Source organism: Mesoplodon densirostris, chromosome 8 (assembly GCF_025265405.1).
Source record: "Mesoplodon densirostris isolate mMesDen1 chromosome 8, mMesDen1 primary haplotype, whole genome shotgun sequence".
In the NCBI taxonomy this organism is placed as follows: domain Eukaryota; kingdom Metazoa; phylum Chordata; class Mammalia; order Artiodactyla; family Ziphiidae; genus Mesoplodon; species Mesoplodon densirostris.
The window spans coordinates 1,939,823-1,964,154 of NC_082668.1; the positions used below are offsets into that span (position 1 = coordinate 1,939,823).

The 24,332-nt window shown below is 53.1% G+C and overlaps 1 protein-coding gene across 4 annotated transcripts in view; it reads left to right on the forward strand.

Annotated features, from left to right (window-relative positions):
• Positions 1-4,053: 4,053 nt before the first annotated feature.
• The window catches only part of HDAC4 (histone deacetylase 4), a 289,607-nt gene continuing 269,328 nt past the window's right edge, over positions 4,054-24,332 (forward strand). For all 4 annotated transcript variants that reach the window (XM_060106519.1, XM_060106521.1, XM_060106520.1 and 1 more), the window contains exon 1: positions 4,054-4,153. The gene's annotated coding sequence lies outside the window, so the exon portion shown is untranslated. The remainder of the gene's footprint in view (positions 4,154-24,332) is intronic.

The window sequence follows — 24,332 nt, forward strand, 5'->3', positions numbered from 1 at the left end:
TTTCATTTTTTAACACTTAAATCTTTATTCCATTTGATGAGGTAGGAATCCAACTTTATTCTTTTCCCTCCAAATTATTAACAAGGGTTCTATCACACTGTTTTCTCACTGATTTGTAAAGCTGCCTTTATTATATTTTGAATCCTTACAGGAGTGATGTTCAAAATATTTAGCAAACAGTACTCGCACAGAGTGCACCTACTGGCTGGATATCTGATGGAGTTCTTCTGCTTGCCTGGGGCCGTTTCTTTACTTTCTATTATTTTCCATTGATCTCAGCCAGGACCATGTAGTTGTCATTATGGAGCCTGGATAATATGTTTTGCTTTCTGGGAGCAGTTCCTCCCTCATTACTCTTCTTTTGGGCTGTTTCTCAAGTGTTTATCCTTCCAGCTGAACTCTTCAACCATTTTGTCAATTCCCATGAAGTTCACTGGGATATCATACTACATTTAGGCATTGAAAATGTTCTTTTGCTAATGTGGATTGGGAATCTTCCATCATGTGTTTCTAATGTATATCAAGTGCTTAGCACAATGCTTGCCACATAGCAAATGCTCAATAAATATTAACATTTATAACTATTGTTTAGTATATCTGAAAATTACTGGGTTTTTTGTCTGTTTTTTGTATCTTTATAATTGGCCACTTTGCTGAACTTCTAATTCAAGATTAAAAAAAATTTTTTTTGAGTCTTTGGGGCTATCTTTATTTCTGATGGAAGGATTTGTTTCATTCTATTAACATTGGGATTCGTTTTCTTCTGAAACAAAACCCTTTGAGTTGGAACTCTGCACAATGCCTTTGTAGGATGCCTCAAGGGGATGTTACCTGGTGTTCGAGCTGTCACTTCCCCTTTGCCCTCAGCCACAGTGTTAGAGACCAGCCTTTTATTGTGCAGTCCTCTGTCATATTGAGATCTTCTTACTGGCTATGAACAAGTCTCCTTTGGCCAGACGGCCCCTCAGAGACCTGCAGACTGGCACAGCCACCCAGGCCATGTTCCTCTTCTCCAGAAAAGGGCATTGGGGTTCTTCTCCCCATCGGGGCCCGACATTTCCCAGATACCTCACTCCCCTGGAGGAGTTCTCAGGACTTCAGGGGAGGCCTAACTGGCACGACAAGGGGCCTACTCATTTCTCTGGATGGGATTCTACCTTTTAATTAATCCCGCCTACGATTCACATCCCAGAACTCCTCCTTCATGGGACTTTTTATTCAGGCATGTCTCTCTCATTAACTGTTTCACTAGATGTATAGGCAGCATTTCCCCTGTATTTTCTCCTGATTGTACACATTGAATAATCTGTGAAATAACTTTGTACCTTAATTTTTATCATCTAAATGTTTCTCAGCCACTGATGTTATTTCACCTTCCGTGAAAATTTGATTAGCGTACTGCTTCCATCATTGGCCAGGTCATTAGTGGTCATTTTCTTCAGCTATGTCTTTGTTTTAAAAATCTGCAATTCACCATTTATCTGCTTCAAAGTTAAGCTATCTTAGGCATTTCTACTTAGAATGCCCAAGGTTTTCTAATCATTACTTATTATTTCAAGATATTATACATATTGCAAAATTGTCCATTTTCCTTTTGAAAATAGTATTTAAACCCACATAACCACATTTTTCCTCCAAGAATCACTGATCAAGAATATTAAAATTAATCTCTGCTCATTTCTAAAAGGAAAGGCCCTCACAATAAGGAATCTCACATTTCTGCCGACATCCTACAGGTCGACTTTGTAGGGTTTCAGCTCTGTTTGCCTCTAGGATTATTCTAAGATCGATAATTAAACTGGCCTATTTTCCGATCTGACTTTAAGTTTTGGAGAACTTAAAAAAATCAAAAATTCATTATTACAAAACAAAAGAAGATAACACAAAGCAGTGATTTTTATTAAAACAGAATTGTTTCTACTTTTCTCTTCTGAAAAAGCACTTGGGCCGTGATATTTGTAAAAGCTCAAGTTTAAGTCAATCAGTGATGAAGGTTTATCAGTGCCTTTTTTCTCGATGTAACAATGAGCAGAGGGTGTCAGATCAGGACTCTCCCTTAACCCAGCAATTTCTGATAACCTCCTCACTTCTGGAAGTTTCTCCACCGCTTTTTCTTCTTTCATGACCAAGTTCTCAAGATGAAGTAATGTTCGTGTTCTATTTGGCCTGCCTGCATATCGCCTTCAGTACAATTCTGGTCTCTGGGTTCACGTAACAGAGCCTGTCAAGCAAGAACATTGTATATCTGAGGGAAAAAACACTCTGGCATGCAGTCCTTAAATGAGCTCTCCATGTTCTGCTTTCTGGGAAAGAAGCAGCTTTAGTTAAGAGACAACATATTTAACAAAATTTGGCTGTTCAATCTCCAGATTTTTGAGCAGTGGTGTGAAACATCCTGAGGTTCCAGTCTCCTGCACGGTATCAAGTTTCATGGAAGCAAATTAATTCTAGAACCATTTCAATTTAAAACATAGATCCCATACAGTACTTTACTAAAGGAAGTGTTTTATAAACAAACAAAACAGTTCCAAAGCGCTGCAGTTTGAACACCATTGCCCTAGCCTTTTATTCTCCGGAGACTACATTCTCCAAGATCCCCCGGCAGGGCTGTCCCCACGCAGGTCTGACACTAAGGACGGGCTGCTTCAGGGGCATCACAACTCCGCGCAGTCAGCGCTTTCTCCACTCGGTGGACACACGGGATCCTGAAAAGCGTTAGGCGCCCAGAGGCTGGAAAGCTGCGTCAGACCCCCCGGGAAAAGGAATTGCCAGGGGGGTGGTCACCGGAGACCCCACCACGCCCTCCGGGGGGACGGCATAACAGGTCTCCGAAGGGCATGGCGAGGGACCACGCGGTCACTTAGCACAGCACCCTTCAAATGCTGAGCACTGGGGGTGAACAGGCCTGCCGGGACCCCCGTGCGGCGTGGACTCGGCTGGGACCACCTGGGGGGGCCAACCTTCGGCGCCGCCCCGGGCCGGGGAACTCCGACTCGCACTCACGCCCACAGCGCGCTCGCGAAGACCGGGCCCTCCCGCCGGCGCAGGCGCGCTGCGCCCGCCCCACGCCCGCCGGGAAGGCCAACCGGCCCGGCCCCCACCCCAAAGGCCGCGTTCCCGCCGCGGGGCAGGGCGGAGCCCGCCGCGCCTGCGCACTCGCCCTTCGCACCATCCCTGCGTCTCCGGGAGCAGGCAGCACCACGTGACCACTGCCAGTACCCAAGATGGAGACCGTGGCCGGGGTCTACCGGCTCCCCGCCTCAGCCTGCGCCCCGGCCTGGGCCAAGCAGGCGCGCAGGCACGCAGCCCTGACCAATGGGCCGGCGCAGGGCAGCTCTCTGGGGGCTGCGAGTGGGGCTCGCCAGGGCCCGTGTTTACAGTCACCACCCGACCAGTCTCCCTGCACTTTCTCAACCGCCAAGCGCCCAGCGGCTGGCGCCTGGCGCGTCCTCTGATAGCCCCGCCCCTGAGACTGGCAGCTCCGGTAGCCAATGGGGATCGGGACGGGTGCGGGAAGGCGGGCGGGGGTGGAGCATCCCTGCCTTTCGTAGGGCGTCTGGCCTGCGGTTGGCTGCCGCGGGCCGAGGGGCGGGCGCAAACGGGGCGGTACCCGCGGCCCCATCGGGCCAATGGAAGGGCGGCCGGGCGCCCGGGGAGGGAGGGCGGAGGGCGGGGCCGAGCCGTAATTGACGAGCTCTTCATTAGAAACCGGGAGGGAGGGAGGGGCCCGCGAGGGGAGGTGATGCAAGGCCGCCGCGGCCAATGGCTGCAGGGCCGCCGGCGGGGAGGAGGGGCCGGGGCGGCTGACGGGCGTCGGGGTTGTCCTATCAGCGCTCGGCTCTGTGCTGGCGGGGGGAGCAGCATCATGGTTCAACGTGGGTCAATTTTTTGTGAATGAGGAGGGGAGGTTGTGGGGCCGCCGCCGCGGAGCACCGTCCCCGCCGCCGCCTCGCCCGAGCCCGCGCGCCCGCCCGCCGCCCGCCCGCGCCGCCGCCTCAGCCGCCTGGGCCCGGCGCGCCGCGGCCGCGTCCCCGCTGTCGCCGCCGCCCGAGCGCCCGCCCGCCGCCCGCGGTGGTGGTGGCGGCGCAGGCTGAGGAGATGCGGCTCGGAGCGTCCGCGCTGGGCTAGAGCGCCCGCCGCCGCCGCCGCCGCGGTAAGCGCTGCCCCGGCCCGGCCCGCGGGCCATTGTCCGCCCCCCGCCCGCCCGCCCGCAGGCCGCCCGCCGGCCTCCACGCCCCCGCCGCCCAGCCCGGCAGGTGGACGCCGGGGTCCGCCCGGCCGGCCCGGTCCGGCCCGTGCGCCCAGGCCGCGCGTGGCGCCGGCCCGCGGGTGTCCGGAGCTGAGCCGGAGCCCGTCCCGGACCTTTCCCTGCAGCCCCGGCCGGCGAGGGCCGCCGCGGGGCGGGGGCACGACGGCCGGCGGGCCCCGGGCGTCCGCACCGGTCCAGGCCGAGCCCTCGGCAGGTGGGCCGGGGGCTCCCGAGCCCGGGCGGGCGCCGTTTATGTAACTTTGTCGAGGCTGTGAGTTTGCAGAAAAACGTCCCTCCCGGGGCTGGCGGGCGGGGTGCGCCGTCGCCTGGTGTGTGCCCCGGACCGGAACGGCAGGGGTGGGGGTGTCCACGACCCGAGTGGGTGCCCGCAGGCTTCCCACAGGCCGAGCTGCGGCCCCGTCCTGCCCAGATGACGGGAGCCGCGTTTCCCGGCATTGCAAGCACACACCATGGAATTAGAAGGAAATTATCTCGTATTTACATTTAGCGTTGAATTATTTGACACTGTTACAGCAGAGCGAGATCGTGCGTATCAGTTGGAAAGGCCGGGGGTGGAACCCAGTGTACTCATTTAATGCACATCAAAAATTTGTAATAACTTGCAGCAGCTGATATGAATGTTTCCTTTATTGCATGTTGTAAATTGACCTGCTGTGACACAATTTTCAAATAAAGTGCTGCATAAATTAAACTCAAGTTATTTTAAAACTAATGACTTTCTTAACTAAATCCTAATTGCATTACTATAGAGACCTACCTAATTGCTTGCAGCAGCTCTGCCTGCCCTCGGTGAGAGAGGAAAGGGCCTGTGTAGTTAGTTTGCTTCCCTTCTTTTCTCTATTTAGGCTTTTCTGTTTATTCCCACAAACCACCTAAGCACAGGGGTTCTGGGAGTAAACATGTAAACAGCCCTCGCCCAGCGCCAGCCCAGCAAGACTGGGGGGATACTGGTGGGTTTGCACCTTGGCTTGGTTTCACTTTTTCTTTTGTAATGTGATGGTGGTTGCTTGGAGTTTGAGTTGCTTCTGATAATTCTGTGCTTTGGATGGGGATAGGAAAGGTGGTGGTGGTGATTGGGCGGGCGGGGTGGGAAGGGAGGGAGAGGGATTGAATTAACAAAACTCAGCTGCTTGTACACAAATATACACTACAGCAATTACAAAGCAACAAAAGTTATTGCAGAATTTTGCAGTAACTATGGCAACACAATTACTCTATTATAATTGGAAATGCAAAATGCCACCCTCTTAGAAGTTTCATCAGAATGGAGTTTTGGATATCAAAAATATGTGAGATTTCATTTTTCTTTTCTTTTTTTCAGGTAGCTCCTGAGAATTCTAAAATCTGTGTTCAATTATCTATTTTTAAGACCCATCAAGCTTTCCCAGATATTCTACTCCCTTGGATCTGTGGCATCTTTCCCCAGAACTCACATTTGTGTGGGAGGGAAGTATTTTCCTGCCTTAAAAACACACACCCTGACACATTGTTAGACTTCTATAGCTTTCTGTGTTCTGGGCTTTTATTTTAAAGATCACATACCTTCCTAAAGAGAGCAGTAATCAATTAGAAAAGAAGGATTTATGCGGCAGGCAGATGTAACACTGCCCTCTTTAGGGTTAGTTCTTTCTCCTTCGAGGGGAGCTGGCAGCAAGAGTGCCCCTGGGAGAGCCCTGGGCTGGGGGTGTGTGCGGGGGTGGATGACTGTGGTCTACACGGAGGCCTGCGAGGCCTAGGGACCAAGGACAGATGTGGCCTAAGCAGCCCTGAGCCAAGAGAGAATGTTCTGTGGTCAGCAGCTTCACAGCCATGCAAAATAAAAATCTCTCAATGCCATGTTCTCAGAGGCCTTGGGCCCTGTTGCTGGAGCCAGATGGACAAAACAACATGGCACCCAGGCCATGTGCCACCTGAGCGCAGATCTTGACTCAGTGGTCAGAAACCTGCTTTCTAAGGATGCCCCTCTTGATGTTTCCCAGGAGGACTCCAGTTCTGGAAGTTTCCACACATTGTGGGGTTGCTGCAGTTGAATTTCGTTATAACTCTTTCCTTTTTAACTACTGCATATTTATGTCCAGTAATCGACTTCCATTTTCCAGCTGCATTGTGAGGTTTCAATGCAGCATGAATAGCTTTGAATTCTCATCCTTTGATGTTGGGGGTGGCACCCGAGGAAAGGCGACTTTCTGCCGTCGTAATTGCCAGAGCAGAAGAAACATTTCATCACTCCTGGAGAATTCGTCCGTACCGTTCTTTATTGAAAACGCCGGGTTTTCATCACTCGGAAGCTACCATGAGAAATAGATTGGTACCTGATGGAGGGAGGGAGGGAGGGACATGCAGAGGACGGGAGACAACTGCCACTGGGGGTCGCGGGGCGACGGGCTGTGGCCGGGCTTTGGGTCCCTGGACCAGAATCACTGCCTGTGCAGCTGGGGGTCCACGCCGGCCCAGCCTCTTTGGATGCTCCCTCACTCCGCGGCCTGAGAAGCTGAACCTGAGCCCCCGCTGTTCTAGGCAGAGGGCGAGTTCCTGCCCTGGTGGTTGCAGCCCCCGCTGGTCCTGGGGTGGGGCCTGGGGAGCCAGTCTGGAGGGGGCTTGGTTTCAGTCTCAAGACTGTCAGTCAGCGTGTGCTCTGGTGTGCAGCGGGCTCAGGGCTTTTGGCCTTGCCGTAGAGGAAGGCACAGCATCTCTGGTTCAGGTCAGATGAGGGGCCCTGTGTCAGAAGTGGTGCTGCACCTTCTCACACCTTAGCAGCATGTGTTCACGGAACGTTTCTTTTGGAGAAGCATCACTGATCTGAGATCAGCGAGTTCTGTTCGTAAGGTCATTTTCTCCTCATGGGCTTGTGTGAGCGAGGAGGTGGGGTGGGCGGACCTGTTTAGGGAGCGGGTGGCCCCTCTGCTGCCTTTCCTGACTGACGTGCCTTCTCCTCACTTCCCGGGAGGAAGGGCCAGGGCCCTCCACAGGCTGCCTCCACAGCGACCCTCCACATCACCGTGGGGACAGATTAGCTTCTGTAGCAGCAGATGTGGAAACCAGACTAGTTTTCCTCTTTCCTGGTGGGGAGATCATGATATTTGTACAGTTGACCTTTGAACAACATGGGCTTGAACCGTGCAGGTCCACTTACCTGTGCACTTTTTTCAATTCGTACTGTAGTACTGTACAATCTGTGGTTGATTGAATCTGGGACGTGGAACTGTGGATACGGAGGGCTGACTGATAACTCAGGTTTTCCACTGTGGCGGGGGGGTCGGCACCCCTTCCCCCCAGGCTGTTCAAGGGTCAACTGTAAATGTAACATAGACCAGTAGCTACTGTTTAATGAGCACCTACTTGGGGCTACAAGCTGACATAAGTACTTGCCATGGGTACCCCCTTTTTCTCTCTCCACAGCCTCAGGAGGTGGCTGCTACCACCCCCATTTTGCAGAGGAGGAACCTGAGACAGATGTGAAAATGTAGCATCTGGTACCCCTTGCTGCATTGAGTCCCAAATGTTGATTCTCTCTCTTCCGTGCCTCCGCGTCCGGGCCCCTGACGGACTTGAAGTTCAGCATGGCCCATCGAGGTGTTTGGGAGAGTGTAGCCTCTTTGAGAAGAGGACAGGTTGGAATACCTTTTAGGTTTAGTGTTGCATTGGGTGGGGTCGGAGCTGTCAAAGGTGATGCTGTGTTTCAGTAGGGTCTGAGAAATAATCCTGGCTTTCTCATGCTGTCCTCTGTGCTGTGTGTGGCATTGTAGAACTGGAAAGGATCTGAACAATGCTGTTGGCCGGGGTTGGCTGTGTCCCATGCTTGGATCTTCTCCTGAGGCTGCATGGGGGCAGGTGAGCGTAGTGGAGGGCACCTGGTGCCCCACGTCCACTTCAGCCAGACTAGGCTGGCCTTCACTCTTGTCTGTAGGATTATCTTGGAAGAGTTTCAGAAACTTTGAAAAATCACTGACTTAATCCATTCTCCTTTAACACCAAGCCAGAAACTTTAAAGAAAATATCGACAGATTTAACATTATAAGAATTAAAGAAAATTCTCTTTGTCAAAAGATTCCATAAGTGAGGTTAAGTAACAGTGAGAGAAAAAAAATCTACAACGTATTATGCCTATATACGCTCAATAGTCAATATGTAAAGAGCTTTTGCAAACCAATAAGAAAAGGATGAGCATCCCTCTTGCATGATGAGCAGAGCACATAAATCTGCAAATCCCAGTGGCTAATAATAAAAAAGACTTAGCTTTACTAATAAAGAGATTTAGCTGAAAGATTTTGTTTATGCCCAGCATATTAGCATAGGCTAAGTTTGATGGCGCCTGTTGGTGGTGATAATAATAATTTTTATCTTACATGGGTTTTGTAAAATTTAAATAAGTTAATACACGGAAAGTGCTTAGAATAGGGCCTGGCACACAGTAAGCACAATATAAGTTTTGGCTATTGTTAATTATTTAGTTACTCTCCAGAAAAGTTTTATGTGTCAAATTTTTAAATGATCATTCCTTTTGTTCCAGCAATTTTACTTATTGGAATTTATTCTTAGGAAGGGGTATGATAAGCACATGGATATCCAGGTACATACAGGATGTTATTGCTACATTATTTATAAAGGTGATACTTATAAAATACATTGTGGTATTTTCATCCTGTGGAAATCTATGCACAGGCTTAGAGGTCAGCAGAAGTGTGCAGTGTGTTAAGTGAAGAAAGCAGGTCCAGAACAGGATCCACCCCTTCTGTTTTTAAGAACTTGGGTCTCTAAAGTGATAACAGTGGCCTTCTGGGGTGTCAGGAAAATGGGATGTGAGTGACTTTCATTGTCTTTTTATACATGTTGGTATTGTATAAATTTTTCTGTAAACCTTTGTGACTTTTTAATAGTAATACTTTTTTTAAAAAGGCTGATATTTCCATGGGGGGAAAATACTCTTCAACTCCAGTATTTATAAAGGAGGAAAACCAAGTCGTTGGTAAGTTGATACATATGCTTAACATTGGAAGAATTTAGGGGATTTGTTTCTCTGACTCTCGTAAGCTCTCCAAGGCAGTGCTGGCCTCCTGGGTCTGGGCGGGTTCTGGCCCAGGTTGTGCTGCCGTGACACCTAAGTGGTCTTGCAAGGCAGAGCCGTACCCGTCATTACCATGCTCAAAACCCTGTCATGTCTTAGGATCCTGGAAGGCCTGGCTTGTCTGATAGCACCTGTCTTTCTCACTGAGCTTCAGCCCCTACCTGCTTTGCTTCCTTGCTCTCCAGTAAGCCCCCTTTGGCCCCAGGGCCTTTGCACACACTGTTTCCAGTTCTTGGAACTTCCTCTCTTCATATCTGTCTTCTCTGATCCCTCAATCCAAGCTCAGCCTTTGGTCCCCTGTTAAACATGGCGTCACATCCTTTTTACTCCTTCCCAACAGGATCCACTTCTGTAATTTCAGTAGCTCGTTGCGACATTAGTGGTTTAATGTCACCTCTCTTACCAGTGTGTGTGGGGGGTGCTCCACGGGGTGGAGGGGCCCCGAGGGCCTCCTGCCTGCTTTGTGCCCAGTGCCTGGCAGTGCCTGAATGAATGAACGAATGCGTGGCTGGAGGCAGGGCACAGCGAAGGCCTTGGGAGGAGAGGCTGGGTGTGGACACGGTCCTCTGGCCTCAAGCCCCTTCTGGGTATCTGCCTGCTTCCTTTCTGCCTCAGTCTGGGAACTTCTAGGTTCTGATTTTGGAGATTATGTGCTTTTAAGTAGCTGCAATAAATACAACTGAAGTGGGTTTTGTGATGCAGAGAGGAACGAGGGGAAGAAGGGCCTTAAACACCCAGCCATCGAGTGGCAAATGGGGCCATTGTGCGTGGGGTGGGGCCCAGCCAGTGCGCATGGCTCCTCCCTCGGCCGGATCGCCCAGGGTGCCGGTGTTCCAGGTGGCCAGCCGCTCCCCTGCTTGTTTCAAATTGGCATTAATGACGTGATTTAATCATTTCTTATTTCACCTCATAGTTTTGACATGATGCCTTCCTGTGGTCACGTCTGTAAACATTTTGGAGTCCACTCTGTTTAAACATGCGAATGTCAGGCTGTGTTAGTTTACTGTTGTTTATGAGGTATCCTGTCTGCATAGGTCAAGCGCTTTTGTTGGGTCCGTGCTTGAGCTTGCGAAAGTTGGGCAGCTCTTAGGGCCTGGAAGCCTTGAGCGGGCCTCCCCGGTGGGAGTGCGGTCCTGCCCGTGTAGGCGGAGCCGTGCGACCTCGCGGAAGCGACCATCAGCTGGTGCGCGTGCCGCTGTTGGCTGTGGCGGGTCTTCCGCAAACTTGGGAAGAGAAATTTTGGTGGCTCCCCCCCTGCCACTCCCACCGGCCTGTCTTGGGTGGCGGAGCCCTGGCAGTGGCGGTGGTAGGGAACCTGTCTCTTAAACGTTTCTGATTGGTCGGTTATAATTTTGCAAATACTAAGCCCGCACCTAACGCATGTAGGAAGTCTTCCGTGAGAGCGGAGGAGTTGCACAGATGCTCCTGCGCTGGGGTGGGCAGAGGCAGGCCCTGTGGCCCCGTCTCGGGCAGGAAGCCCTGAGCCGCAAGGAGCTTAGACGTCGATGGGGATGGGGTAGGCGTGGGGATAACCACACACAGGTGCACCAGGCCGTGGGAGGCTGGGGGGCGGGGGGCCTGTGACGGGCAGCAGGGGTGGAGGAGCCAGGCTCAGATGAGGGGAGACAGGAGGGCTGGGAATGGAGCGTGGTCCTCTTCAGCCAGAGCAGCGGGGCTGCCACAGGGTGGAAAGGCCGTCGGGCCTGATGGTGGCCTGGCCCTGAGGGCTCCAGGGCCGCAGCGCGGGAGGAGGGATGAGCTGGACCGACGGACAGGCTGACTGCCTTGTCGCTTCATGTGTGTGCAGGCTGCTTATGCGCAGTCAAGGCTTCTGACCCTCTGTGCTTGCTGTTTCCCGGGAGGTGCCACGTGCCTGGCCTCTGCTGGTCTAACCTGGTTGAGGCCCTCACGGCCTGTGGCCCAGCCGGCCCCTCTCTGGAGCACGTGCTTGCAGCATGGCGCTGTCCCCCAGGCTCTGGCAAGAAGCTAGGGCTGCCCACGGCAAGGGGGGCTGGAGTATCCTCAAGTGAGGTGGCTCTTCCTTCCTTCCTTCCTCCCTGCCTCCCTCCCTCTCCCCCTTCCTCCCTCCTTCCCTCCCTCCCTCCCTCCTTCCTTCCCTCCTCCCCTCCTCCCTCCCTCCTTTCTTCCTCCTCCCCTCCTCCCTCCCTCCCTCCCCCCTTCCTTCCTTCCGCCAGTGTGACTGAGAGCCCCCTTCTAGGTCCGGGACTCCTTAGAGTAGCTGTCAGGACTCGGACCCCGGGGGTCAGTGTTGGGAACATTCTGGAAGGGACTTGAGCCAGCTTCTCCTCCATTAGGAGTGAAAACCTGCTTCTGAGCTCCCCGCAGGGGCTTTCCTGGAAGACACTGTGTCATCGGGTGCCTTGACTGAAGCAGGGCCCCAGCAGGTTGTCAGAACATGGTGAAGGGCAATGAGCAAGTTGGCGAGGGGTGTAGGTCTTCCAAGGTGATGCTCAGGGCTCCCCGCAGATCTGACATTCCAGCCCCACGAGGGCTGAGGGGTCAAAGGGGCCTGATGAGCCTGCCCGCACTCCACCTCTGGGGCCGTGGGCACTGGGGGTGGGAGTGGAGTTGTCCACCGGGGCCTGTGACCCTCCAGGGCAGGGGCCTGTGGTTGATGAGTGAAAATTAAGAGTATAACCCCTCTCCAGGAGTGTGGCTCTCGGCCATTGTGGACCTTTACAAAGAGTCTTAAAGAAGCGTCGGGAAGCGCCACAGTGGATCAAAACCCTCGCTGCTATAAAATTCACATAGGATTTTGCACTGAAAAGGCCGTAAGAGGAGGCTTCAGTCCCATTCTTTGGAAAAACCTTACTTTGCCAGCGTTAGGGGCTGTGCTGTAATTCCTTCCCGGCCCTCTGGGTTGGAGGGACCCACTGAAGGACGCGTCACAGGGGCACTTAAGTGCCGAATTCTGTTTCCTTGCAAGCGCCTTGTTTTCCTTTCACTTTTATGGTCCAGGTCTGGCCAGTTTTGCAGCAGCCTGAGCGCATCCCCTGCCGCTCCCCCCCCGCCCGCCCGCCGTCAGCCTGGGCAGCAGTCGACCTGCGACATTCTCAGTGTTGAGAGCCCCCAAGGAGCACGGGCTGGTCCGGGCAGCTGCAGGCGGCCTCCTCTGCCCCAGCGGCCCGAGCCATCGGCCCCACTGGAGGAGCATCCATCTCACCTCCCGGGGCTGACGGAGAGCTGACCTTTTGGGATTTGGAGTTAACAAACAGTAGTGTTAAAACGCATCCCCTAAACCCTTCCCTGAATAAGAATGTCCTCCTGTGTCGGAGTGGATTGTGTTCATCCAAACGTGGGTTGCATGTTGGCGGAGCTATGGTTTTCAGAATTCCTCTGAGGGTGGAGGGGACGGAGCTGAAAGAGCAAGGAGGCACGAGGTGGGCCTCTGTCTGCTCTTGTTTCAGGGGCCGTCTTCTCCTTGTGGCTCCTCGGGTTGCCTTATGTGTGTGGGGCCAAGGGTCTAGCTTGTGGACGTGTTAATTCTGTTTATCGTGGCGCTGATTGGCCTGCAATGTACGAGAGGGTTTCCGCAGACATAGGTGCTTTGCTTTCCGAGGCTTGGGGGTGCCGAGGGAAGAACGCGGGTGTTGAGGCAGGCCAGGCTTGAGAGCTCAGCTTCCCTGTGACCTCACCTGGCTGCTGTTGCCTGTCTCTCCAGGAGGATGGGAGGAGGGCCCCTCCCTGGAGGCCGAAAGGGGATGGTGGGCGCACGAGCCTCTCCCCATTTCTGCGGGCAGGTCTCAGGTGGGATGTCGTCTGCAAGGGGAGGGTTGGTGGCTGCAGGAGTCCCTGACCCTGACCCCCGCGCCTGCACCTGCTGAAGTCACGGCCAGGTGAGTGCTTCCCCGAAGGACCTCGGTCACACTTGGGGGTGAGTTGTTTTCTGTGTCTGTCCTCGCAGGCGCTCGTTCGTAGCTCACAGAGACCCCGTTCTTGAAGGCTCAGCAGCATCCCTTCAACTGTGCATGGAGCACCCTCAGCTCCGAGGGCGCCGCCCTGCGTGTTAGGCGCTCGGCGCACGGGGCCTGGACGGGGCAGTGGCTGCCCTGCTGCACTTGGGCTGTGGCTGCAGTGTGATTTGTCCCTGGGTCGGAGGTGCTGAGGTCCCGCCCCGAGGGTGATCCGTGAACAGGGTGATGGGCGTCTTGCACCATCTTTGCTGTCCGTGTGCTTCCTGGTGTCCAGAAAAGGGGGCGTCCTGGGATGGTGTGAATGTGTGCTACGAACCCAGTAGCGAGTTTGCTCGTTTCCCCTCCTCTTCACTGTTGTTTATCAAGCACCAGCAGGGCTCCTTAAGGACAGCATGCCCCTCACCTGCAGCTGGCCTCAGAAGGCTGCCCCACGTGGCAGTAAGTGGCTCGAGGAAAGCTGCGTGGCCTGAGTGCTCAGATCGTGGGTGGAGACGTGGGGCCGGCTCCTGGTGGCAGGGTGAAGGGGCAGTGCTCCCAGGAGGAGGGCAGCGTAGGATTTAGAGACGGGAGAGGCTGGGTGCTTCTGGCACTCCATGGGCGCAGCCCTCCATGGGTGGCTCTGTGGGTGTGTATGCGGGGGGCTGGGGGGGCAGGTGACCGTGTTGTAGGATCGGGTGGCCTCTGGTGGATGGAGAAACAGGCCAGGATCAGGTTGTGTCCTCCCTGGGATCATGGGACCTACACTTTAACCGGATATTTTTGTGAGCAGCTCTCAGTGTTGAGCAGGAAGATGTTTCTGGTAGCTCTCCATTAGAAGGGATCTCTCCATGGCAGGTTCAGAGAGCACTGTGTGCTGCAGGGAATTGACTGACTTGCTTCCTGGGAAAGTGCAGGTGAATGTAGGGTTCAGGCAGGGCTTGATCCAGCTCCTCTGCGGCCTCATCAAGACCTTGTTTCTTTCCCCTGTCTTGGGAGAGTCTGCCTCCTGGTCCGGAGGGGGCCCCGCCAGCTCCTCGCAGGACTACACACTTGCTGGTTCCTGCCTGCCAGGACAGGCAGCATCTTCGCCTCAGCAAAACGTCCTTCACTTTTGCTTGGTTTGGCTTAGGTCCCTGGTCCACGCTGAACTGTCACTTTGGTCAAGGGTATGGAATGCGCTGAGTGGCTCAGCCTCTTCCAGAAGCTGGCTGGGTAGTCAGCTTCCCTCCTAGGGCAGTCGCTGGTAGTGGGAAGGAGAGGGAGGGGACCGACGCTGAGGTGCAAACCGGTGGGCAGCGCCCTCCACGGGGCCCCTTGTTCTCTGCAGCCCCGGCCTCGGTTCCAGAATGGCCTTTCGTGTGGGCCCACTGTGCGCAGGGCCATGCCGACCATTTCACAGACCATCTCACGGAATCCTGCGGCAGCTCTGGAGGGAGCTGGTCCCCGTTCACCGAGGGGGGAGGAGAGGGCTCAGGAGGGTCTGGACGTGAGGCCTCGACCAGGCCTTCTGTGGCAGTGGACGTGGGCCCCCTAGTCTCCTGGCATTTCCTTCTTCCTGGTCGTACCCTGGGCCCTGGAGGTCAGGGGCAGCTGGCCAGTTGGCAGGGTGGGTTAGAGGTGACAGAAGCTCATCAGGGCGAGTCCTCTGGTCTCTCCCTCCGCAGGATGTGACAGTCTCGTGGAGAAGCCCTTAGAGTGGGGGCAGTGGAGCCACGAGACAGAGGGGACTGGGCCCTGCCAGCTGACTGACCCGCTGCCCTCAGGGCTGATTCCAGGCAACCTGAGAGGCCCAGTGCAGTGTCTGAGGATGCTCTGGGGAGGGGCTGAGCCCACGTCAGCTTTCCTGCCCTGGGCAGAGGTGGGCAGTTGCCGGGGTGTCCTGAGAAGGTACAGTGCAGGGCGTGTCGGCCGAGCCCCGCTGGTAACATCTGCCCGTGTGCAGGGGCCAGAGGCTCAGACAGATCTGGGCTCCACAGCCTCAGTCTCCCTGTGCCTCAGTCCTCCCATCTGCAAAGTGGGCACGAGAATTTCTGTCGTGGAGGGATGTTTTCGGGCTCAGGTCGGGTAAGATGACGAGGTGGAAGGCCCGGCTCCCAGACCTGCGGTGCGGCGCGAGAGGAAGAAGCTCCATTGGCCTTGCTTAGTTCCTGTGCCGCCGGCTGGGGACTCCCACCGGTGTCCTGCGGTGCGTCTTTAGTGCCGGGCTCTGTGCTGCTGTTGAATGCTCTCTGCTAGCGCGCTGCGCCCCTGCGGCTTGGCTCTCCTTACCACTCCCAGCTGACTGCTGGGAAGCTGACACCCGGTGCAGGTAGCTTGGCGGTGGGGACTGAGGTTTGAGCCAGGCGGCGCTCTGAGCCCTTGCCTTTCTGTGTATGCACAAGTTGGAACACACAGTAAAGCTGCCCACCCCTAGGCAGGAAGCGCAGGCCTCATGCTGGGATGCACTGCTGGGTTGCAAAAGCAGGGTGGTGAGGGGCTTGGCGTCATGGAAAGGGGCCCGGATGCGTGTCCTGGTGCGGCCAAGCTGCTCTGTGGCGTTTACCCACCGTCCCTCGCCTCTGTTTCCTCTGCTGCATGGTCAGAGCGTGTTGTGAGGATTAAGTGTGACACCCTGACTGCTGGGGGCGCAGGCCTGGTACAGACTCACGTCCCCAGGGGTGGAAGGTGGCCCAGCCAGAGCGAGAGGCAGAGGACTTCAGACCTGCACCACCCCCTTTCGGAGGTTTTCCTTCTGGGGAAGGGGGGCCTTTCACCGGGGCTGGAGATGGAGGCTCTCCTGGGCATCAAGTTGGTGGGGCTGGCCCTGTGCTCCTTGCCGGGAAGAGCCCTGCCAGACAGTGTGAGGAACCAGCAGCCAGTATGGCGGAGGGAAGCTGGAGGTGGCCTCTGAGCCTGGGAGGGTGGGGCCGCCCCGGGGCCGGGGGCAGGGCAGCCCTTGCAGCGGGTGACCTCCTCTGGGCCGTCTGTTACCCGTGCCCTCCGCTTCGCATCTTCTTCAGCTCACAGCTAAGTTCTGGGATGTGTAGCCTTGGCGAGGGCACCCTCCCCTGCACACAGGACATGTGTGCACACATGCACACGCATGCACACAAGCAGACGTGCACACGTGCGAGCTCTGTGAACTGGGAAAGTCATCCCCTCTTGGGATCCCTGTCGGGCTGGCTCGAGCTGCTCACCTCTGGCCATCCCCCGCTTAATGAGGAACAGCAGAGTTTCTGGAATGAGGGTGCATCTGATGGCGGTTGGGGTGATGAAATCCTCCCTCGGTGGAGTGCAATTCTCACCCGGTTCCTCATCTCTTAGCGGAGATACTTTGTTTTTTGATCCTTGCAAGTTGGGCTTTCTCGGGCCCGTGAGTTTTGAGTGTTGTCCCAGCAGAGGGCCGGGGGCTCCGTCGGTCTGGGACGTCTGAGGCCAGGCTGCCCGCTGCCCTGGGATATGCTTCTCCCGCCTCCAGACTCTGCTGGTTCTCGGGAAGGTCGAGCAGCCGCTCCCGCAGCTGCCGTGTGGCGGGCCCTCGGCAGCAGCTCTCTTGTCTTGCAGTTGTGTCGCCACGTTCCAGGGCTCAGGCTGGTCCCGAGGTGCGTCCCAAGTGACCAGGGCAGCTGCAGCAGGGCTTGGGCCTGTCGATCAGCCAGGCACCCAGGTCCCCGGCCCCGCACCCTCCCCCAGCTCCCATGGGACCTGCATCATCTTCCGAGCCCGCCAGTGGGGGGTGCCCCTCTTCCCCTGCATCCCTCAACCCACAAGTCCTCGAGGAGGTGGCAGTGGACCCATGTCACATGGTTCCTCCCCTGGCCGGGACGCTCTCATCTGGCTCTGGTGGTGACCGCCCCCCATCTTTGGTCTTTAGTCTTACAGCGGTGACCACTCTAACTCCCTGCTCGCACAGTTTGGGCCCTCAGTGCCGGGGCTCGCGGCTGCTCCCTGAGCTGCGGAGTTGGTGTTCCTGGGGCTTCAGGTGGAGGAGAAAGGAATAAATTGTAATTGGTTATCAGACCATCTTTCAGTGGTTGGACTGGAATACGAACTTTTCTTTGTTGCTTCGCTGTGGACTGTGTACGTGCTGTGGAGTTTTCTGATTTTTGGAGAAGCCAGGTGCCGAGGCACCTCTTCCGGCCCCTATTCCTGTGCCTGCCCCCAAGCCTCTGGCCCTGCTCTGGCTCCCGGTCCCTGGCCCTGCCTTGGTCCCTGGCCCTGGCCTGACCTCCATCACATCTGTTCTCCAATCCTGGCTCAGTCTCCCAACTGCCAGCCTTATTCTCGTCCTTTCGGGATCCTAGCTGGTAGACGGGGAAGTTTGCTCACAAACTGGCAAACCTCAGAGTTGCAGTGTGAGTGACGGGGGTCTGCTTAGCGAGGCTCAGAGCAGGGCAGGACCTCTGGCCGGTGAGGGCGCTGCAGGGAAGGTGGGCCCCTGGAAGCTGCTGGGCGGGATCAGGTGGGGGCGTGGCCACAGGAAGTGGGCGTGTCTTCTTGGGCATCGGAAGACTGGCCAGAAGGGGGTGAAATCCATGAGCTGGACACTTACCTAAAGCTCCTTAACATTAAAACAAACATGCATATAACATGGATGCATGCATATAACATTTTGCAGCAGAATGCACGTCTCACCTGATTTCTTAGATAAAGTAGAAGCTGTTACAGAAAGCTCCCACCTGGGGTGGGCTCGCTTCTCCTCGTCTGGACCCACCTGCCTAGGGGAGCTCTGGGCCCTGTCTCCCATTTTGGGGGGCGGGGCGGCTCTGGGAAGGAGCCAGGGAGACCCCCTGCCCGTGGCCCTCTGTGCTCAAGCTCTTGTTGGACCCACAGAAATGAGAGCCCTGCGGCTCCGGGGGTGTAGCCAATCCTTGGGTGACTGATCTAGGTCACTACCGGGTGGTCCTGCAGCTGTAGGATCGGAGAAGTGTGTAATAGAGATGATTTCTCTTGTATTGCCTGAGATTGTTTTATTAAAGCATTTCCGATATCACTGATATTAAGGGAACGAAATTGGGAGAGAAGAGATCAGCAATACAAATACGCAGTTAACTGTAATTGGGAAAAATACTAATGATTTAATTTGCATACGTGGCTGAAGCATTTTTTTTATGACTGCCTTGATAATAAAAGACAGGCTGAGTATCACAAATGCAAGCAAATAAAGAATTCCATTAATTCTCCTATTCATTTTCTAAAAAAATGGTATTCCCGGCTTTTGCAGTGACAGTTTAATAATTAGGGTGCCTCATTTTCATCTGTTCTGTGGGTGCATGCCCTGCCTAGCTTGGGAAACCAGCTACTGTTGGTGTGGTTCTGTGCGGTGACGAGTACAGAGATTCGGGGACCTCGGGTGAGATCAGGGCCTGTTGACCGTGGGTCTGTGTGAGCCTCGCATCTCTCTGCCTCCCCTGGGGGCCTGGGCAACATGGGGAGCTGCCAGCCTCAGCGGACGGAGTCTGTGTGTGCTGATGGACTGGGTGGTGGCTTCAGAGAGGCGCACAGGCCAGAGGCTACTTCAGGGTTCTCACCGTGAGGCGATTTGGATGTCGCCTGGGCCAAGGCTGAGAAACCTTCTTGTCGCACGCAGGCAGAATACTGGCATTCCCTTAAGCATGAAAGTAAATGGCACGGCTTTTGGATCAAGACGGATTTGGTTCTACTGCACAGTCGTATAGCTGAAAGAGTCATTTTGAAACCACTTGGGGACAAGTTATACATACCTCATTTACCAGGTTGGGGTGAGGACCTGAAGTCAGCTTTCAGTTACATTTTTTGCACGTGAATAAAATGCACCTTTACTCTCTCCTTTCCCTGTCTTTTCATCTCCCTTTCAAATTTGAAAAATGGGTTTAGATTCTCCAGAACTTAAATTTTCCTAGCTGGAGCGTGTTTTGCATGCAGATGTAGCTAGAGATAACAAAGAGGCATGTTTGTGTTGTAGTGACTACATAAAAAGAAAAGATATTGCTGAATTGTAAATTGTATTTTTAGAATGTGCTAAACTGAAGTGCGAGGGTCATTTGTCTCTCACTGCAGCTTCAGCTGGCTGCATGTCTTCATTGTAGTGATTGAGAAAGGCAGTCCAGGAAGGCAACACCCTTATTCTTAATTCTTAGCATCTGCCTCTTTCATCATACTTTGCATGTTTGTCACGTGTTCAGGTGACAGCTCAGTTACCACGAATATATTTTATGTTGTGTGTGCTGGATGGGAGGTGTTTTAGTCACTTTCGGTCATTTTCTCAGGTTATCAGGACACAGACATTCGTTTGCTCTGTCGCATCCTGGAGATCACACCGAACGGTGGCCTTTGATGAATAGTAAGTAGCCGCTGTGCGCTGGGAAGTTTAGATTTGGTGCATTTCCTTAGTTTCTGGAATGGGATTGCAGGGCTCAGTGGAGAATGACACTCAGCAGGCTTCTGTGAAGTTGAGGACAAAGAAGGGAAATCGTCCATGTGGTAAAGAGTTTGGGCAATTCACTGGATGTGTGTGTGTGTATATCTTAGGAAGGAAAGGGACAGGGGACACAACCATAAAAAGAATGACACAACCATTAAGAAGAAGAGGATACAACATAAACTGGTCAGAGCCAGCTAGGCCTAAGATAGATAGCAGAAGGTTCGACTTCTGGTAGACCACAAGCCTCATTATACACTCATTGTAATACATGAGCATCTAAAGGACACACCCACAGGCTCCATGACCATAAAAGGCCAAAAAGTGAGTGGTGCCCCAACTCCCGGAAATCTCCACCCTCTCTCCAAGGTAGTTAGAATATTCCTCCCACTTGTTATCCTATGAAATTACCCAGCCCATAAAAACTAACCACCCCCATACCTCCGGGGCCCCTCTCACTTTCCAGATGATCCCATGCCCTGGGGCCACCTCTCATCTTCTGAGAAGGCCCACACTCTGACTATGGAGTGTGCATCTCTCTAAATAAACCTGCTTCCCTGTACTATGGCTCGCTCTTGAATTCTTTCCTGCGCGAAGCCAAGGACCCTCCCTTGACAGCTTATCCCAGGGACTCACTCGAGACCTGGGACATGACCATCCTCTCGTGCCCCATTTTTATTCCTGCAACATCTTTTCTGGTGACCATGAAGGGACAGCCCTAGTGACTATGGAAGGGACCTCAAAGGGCATAATGTCAGTCTGCTTATTGGGCTGTGGCTCCCCTCTGTGGAGGGTGGCTGGTACTCGTCCCCAGCCGTGGAGTCCATTTATTTGACTCAGGGCCTAGGTCTCCACCCTCCCTCTCTGAAGGATTCAGGCCCTGGGACTCTGGTTGCTTTTTCTCCCACTGACTCTTATTCCTTTCCCTGACTAATCCAAGGGGCCTTCTCAGGCTCACCAGACAGATTCAGGGTGCCTGCAGGGACCCCACTGTTCCTTTTGCCAAACAGACCCTTTCTCATGACCAGATGGCCACAGGCCCAGTTTTCCATACTTAATTAAACACCTTTTCTGCTGAATCCCCAAATCCCAGGAGTCAGGGGCTGTTACAGATCAGGCCAATTATACCATCTCCTAAATTGCCATCAGGACTTTTCTCTGTGACACTCCCTTGAGGGGGTCCACCCAGTAAGGTCCCTGGCAGCATACTCCCTTCTTACATTTTTGGGATATCAGGGACACTGGGAGAGTGCCAGGACAAAGAACCATCAGACCCCTGTCTTGTCGTGACATACTAACCAAAAATGGGGGGAAGTCCCATACGTCCAAATGTTCATGACGCTATTCCAAGATCCAGGTCTAAAGAACTCCCGCCGGGTGTGCCTGGCTCACACCCCTTTCAAAGTGCCTTCTTGCCCCACGGGAGCCTGGTGTTTTAGATGATCCCCTTATGAGACCACCTCCCTGAGGTCCACAACTGGGAACTCCTACACGCCCCCCCCCCCCCAATTCTGAGGAGGGACAGTCTTCCAGACCATTTACCCCTAACGCCCCATCTGGGCACCTGGAGACCCCAGACCCCCGTGAATCAGCCCATGGACTTGGCCTTTGGTGTGTTCAACGATAGAGAAGAGGTAGGGTTGAAGAGGCAAACAGGATTCAGGGACAACAGCTAATGGCACAGTTACTAGCGGCAGCCCTAACCCCTGCGCCACCTCAGGGTCACCCTCCCTTACGGAAGCCCAGTGGCGGGGGCAGGATCCAGGAGGCCTGCATCAGAGCCACTGTCTCCCCAAGAAAGGATGGATGTGTTTTAAGTGTGGCTAGGAGAGCCACTGGAAGGGCGAATGCCTCCTGTGTGGGAAAACTCCCCTGGGAACCAATGTACAGATGAGACGCTGATGCTGAAAGCTCGGCCTCTGTGCACAGGTGCGGAATGGAATCTCGGAGACAGAGTTTTGGGTGAAGTAGAAGAGAATAGCTTTATTGCTTTGCCAGGCAGAGGAGGACACAGCGGGCTTGTGCCCTGAAAAACTGCGTGTCCCAGCCCGGGAGGATTTGGTGAGGAGTTTATAGCCATGGATCAGGGGCGCAGTAGCTGATAAAGAATCAGGGTGCTTGAGAGGCCTGCGCTCCTTTCATCTGGCCTCAGGCCGTCTCCTCCTAGTGAGCTTCTCTGGTTCCTTTCATCTGGCCTCAAGGTGGTCCCTTGATGAGGTTATCTAACTGTGATGTTCTCTGGAATGAAGAATGCTGACATCTTGCATTTGTTGGGGGGTTTTAGTTCTGTAAAGAGCTCAAATACATTGTTATATGCATCCCTTGAGGAGGGGGCTGCACTGTTGTTTCTTGGCTGCTCCTCCCTTGTCTCTGCATCCCCTCACTCCCCTGATTAGCAACTGTTTGAACCTGCAGTTTAGAACTCAGGGAAGGTCATGGAGGCTGGAGTCTTGTTCCTGCAAACAAGAAGCGGGGGACATGGAAAGGCGTCCGTGCCCAGGAGCCCCACAGGGTCCTGCTCGGTTTCAGGGGCCACTGGAACCGGGACTGCCCCTAGTCCTGAAGGGGATTCAGGGCTCCCAAACCAGTGATGGCTGAGGGGACCGAAGACTGATGGAGCCCGGGACCTTCCCTGGCTCCCAAAGGACACCTGGTCATTTCTCCTCGGGTAGCCCTTGATGTGGCAAGTAGGAAAGTTATTTTCTTACTAGATATGGGGGCTGTCTACTCTGTGCTGACTGATCTCCCTGGACCCTTGTCCTCCCAATCCTGTATGATAGTGGGGGCGGGGAGGGAAGGCCCCAAACCAAGTGATTCACCCTGCCCCCCAGCTCTCTTCAGTTCCTTGCTAGGAAATTTTACCAAGAAAATAGATTGCTCTTGGCCGGGAGAGCCTGCCTCAGTCTCAAGCCAGAGGATGTCTCCATTCCATCCCATCTAAGTTTTTAACCTATGGGCTGTTAAAGTGGTTCGCAGTGCTAGAACTAAAGGCTGCTTTCTTCTGCATCTCCCTGCGCCCAGACACCCAGTGTATCTTTATCTTTGGGTGGACAGATCCAGACACTCATTAACACCACGAATGCCTCCACTCTGTGTGCTTATAAAATTGAGGTCGAGGGTGCCTATGGGATTGGAATGGAATGCACAAAGAAAATTGGGTTAAAAATTGTTCCTACTGCTTGTAGGCAAGCCTCTTAGATCCAAGGCCATCCTTAGAGCATTTCTTAAATCCAAGGAGGATCCTCAAAAATGTTTGTAAGTAGATTACCAAAATGGGAGGCCACCATCTGACAAAACTGACCATAGCTGATATTCAGAGTCGGATAGGAATTTTGGGGGAGGCCTTCTCCCCTAAGGTAATTGAGGGAAAGTAAAACTTTCCAACATAGGTGAATGGGTGTGTCAGTCCTTTGATAATCATTGAGGTGACCATCCAATTCCTTGAGGAAAAAAAAAACTGTCCTTGTTTTACAAATCTAGTCTTTACAGGACCAGAGGTGTGGCTCCAGAAGTAATCCAAAGTCCACCAATCCTTTTACCACTCCCCAACCTCCCCTGCTTATCGTAAGAGACTTGTAAGTACTGAAAAAAACTTTTTTTTTTTTCTGGCCTTAAGGGAAAAAGTCATCCAAGGAGGAACTAACCTTTCCTCTATGCCTTTGAGATGCAGATATGCTACCTGGTTTTCTTGGGGAACTCTTGTCTCCCCTATCCTTTTAAGATGCAAATTTCAGGAAAGGGGGTAGGTGATTTGGAACTTGACTTGTCAAGGACAAATAGAAAGCTTAAGTATCTTTTCCATAAATATTAGTAAAAAGGGTTTAGTCATCTAGACAAGTGACCATGATTTGTTTCATCTTCTAGAAATCCAATTTGAATCCAACCCCTTGTAACTGATGGGTTTTACATTGTTGCACCTGAATCATGGCTGAAATTTTGGAATGGGAACTATGAGGTCTCTGTGTTTTCTATGTTTATACAAATCTATACGTGTGTTGTAGATATGTGGTATTGCCAAAACGAATTCATAAAAGAGCTCTATTTAATTGGCTTAAAGAAGTTAAGCACTTATATAAATACTCAGAAATATAAACAAGTCTGGCCAGAATGCATTTCAGGTTCACGTGATCTGGGAAATATTCAGCACTGAATTGATATCTGGTATTGAAGGTGGCTTAGAAGGTGGCTTACGCTTGTGGTTTGACTCATATACAGTACATGTCTTTAGAGTCATCAATGTTAAGTACAACACTTCTGTTGTACCTAGGTTTACTAGAGGTCAAATAAGACCTTATTATATCTGTTGCAAACTTGTCAGCAAGGAGACTAAGTAACTTGTAAGTGATAAAAACTTTTAAGGAAAGTAAATGTAAATGAGATAAGAACTTTTAGGTAAACTCTATAGAAATAATTATGTTTTGGGAGTGTCTGTCTAAAATAGTCTCTCCAGATTTTGGTAACTTAAGACTAAAACTAAGGTAAATGGTGAGAACTCATTGACTATCTAGGTCATTTCACATAGGATGTATATTGGAATATTAATTGCTGGGTGGGGGTGGGTCTGAGTTTACCTACCTTGCCTTAGGAGAGGAAAACTAAAACATAAGTTTTCCAGTCAGGAAATGTGGGTATGACAAACAGTTTACAACTACTTGCTGCTTGTTGGTTTATCTAGAGATTAAGGTTCTTAAGGGTTAAAACTGT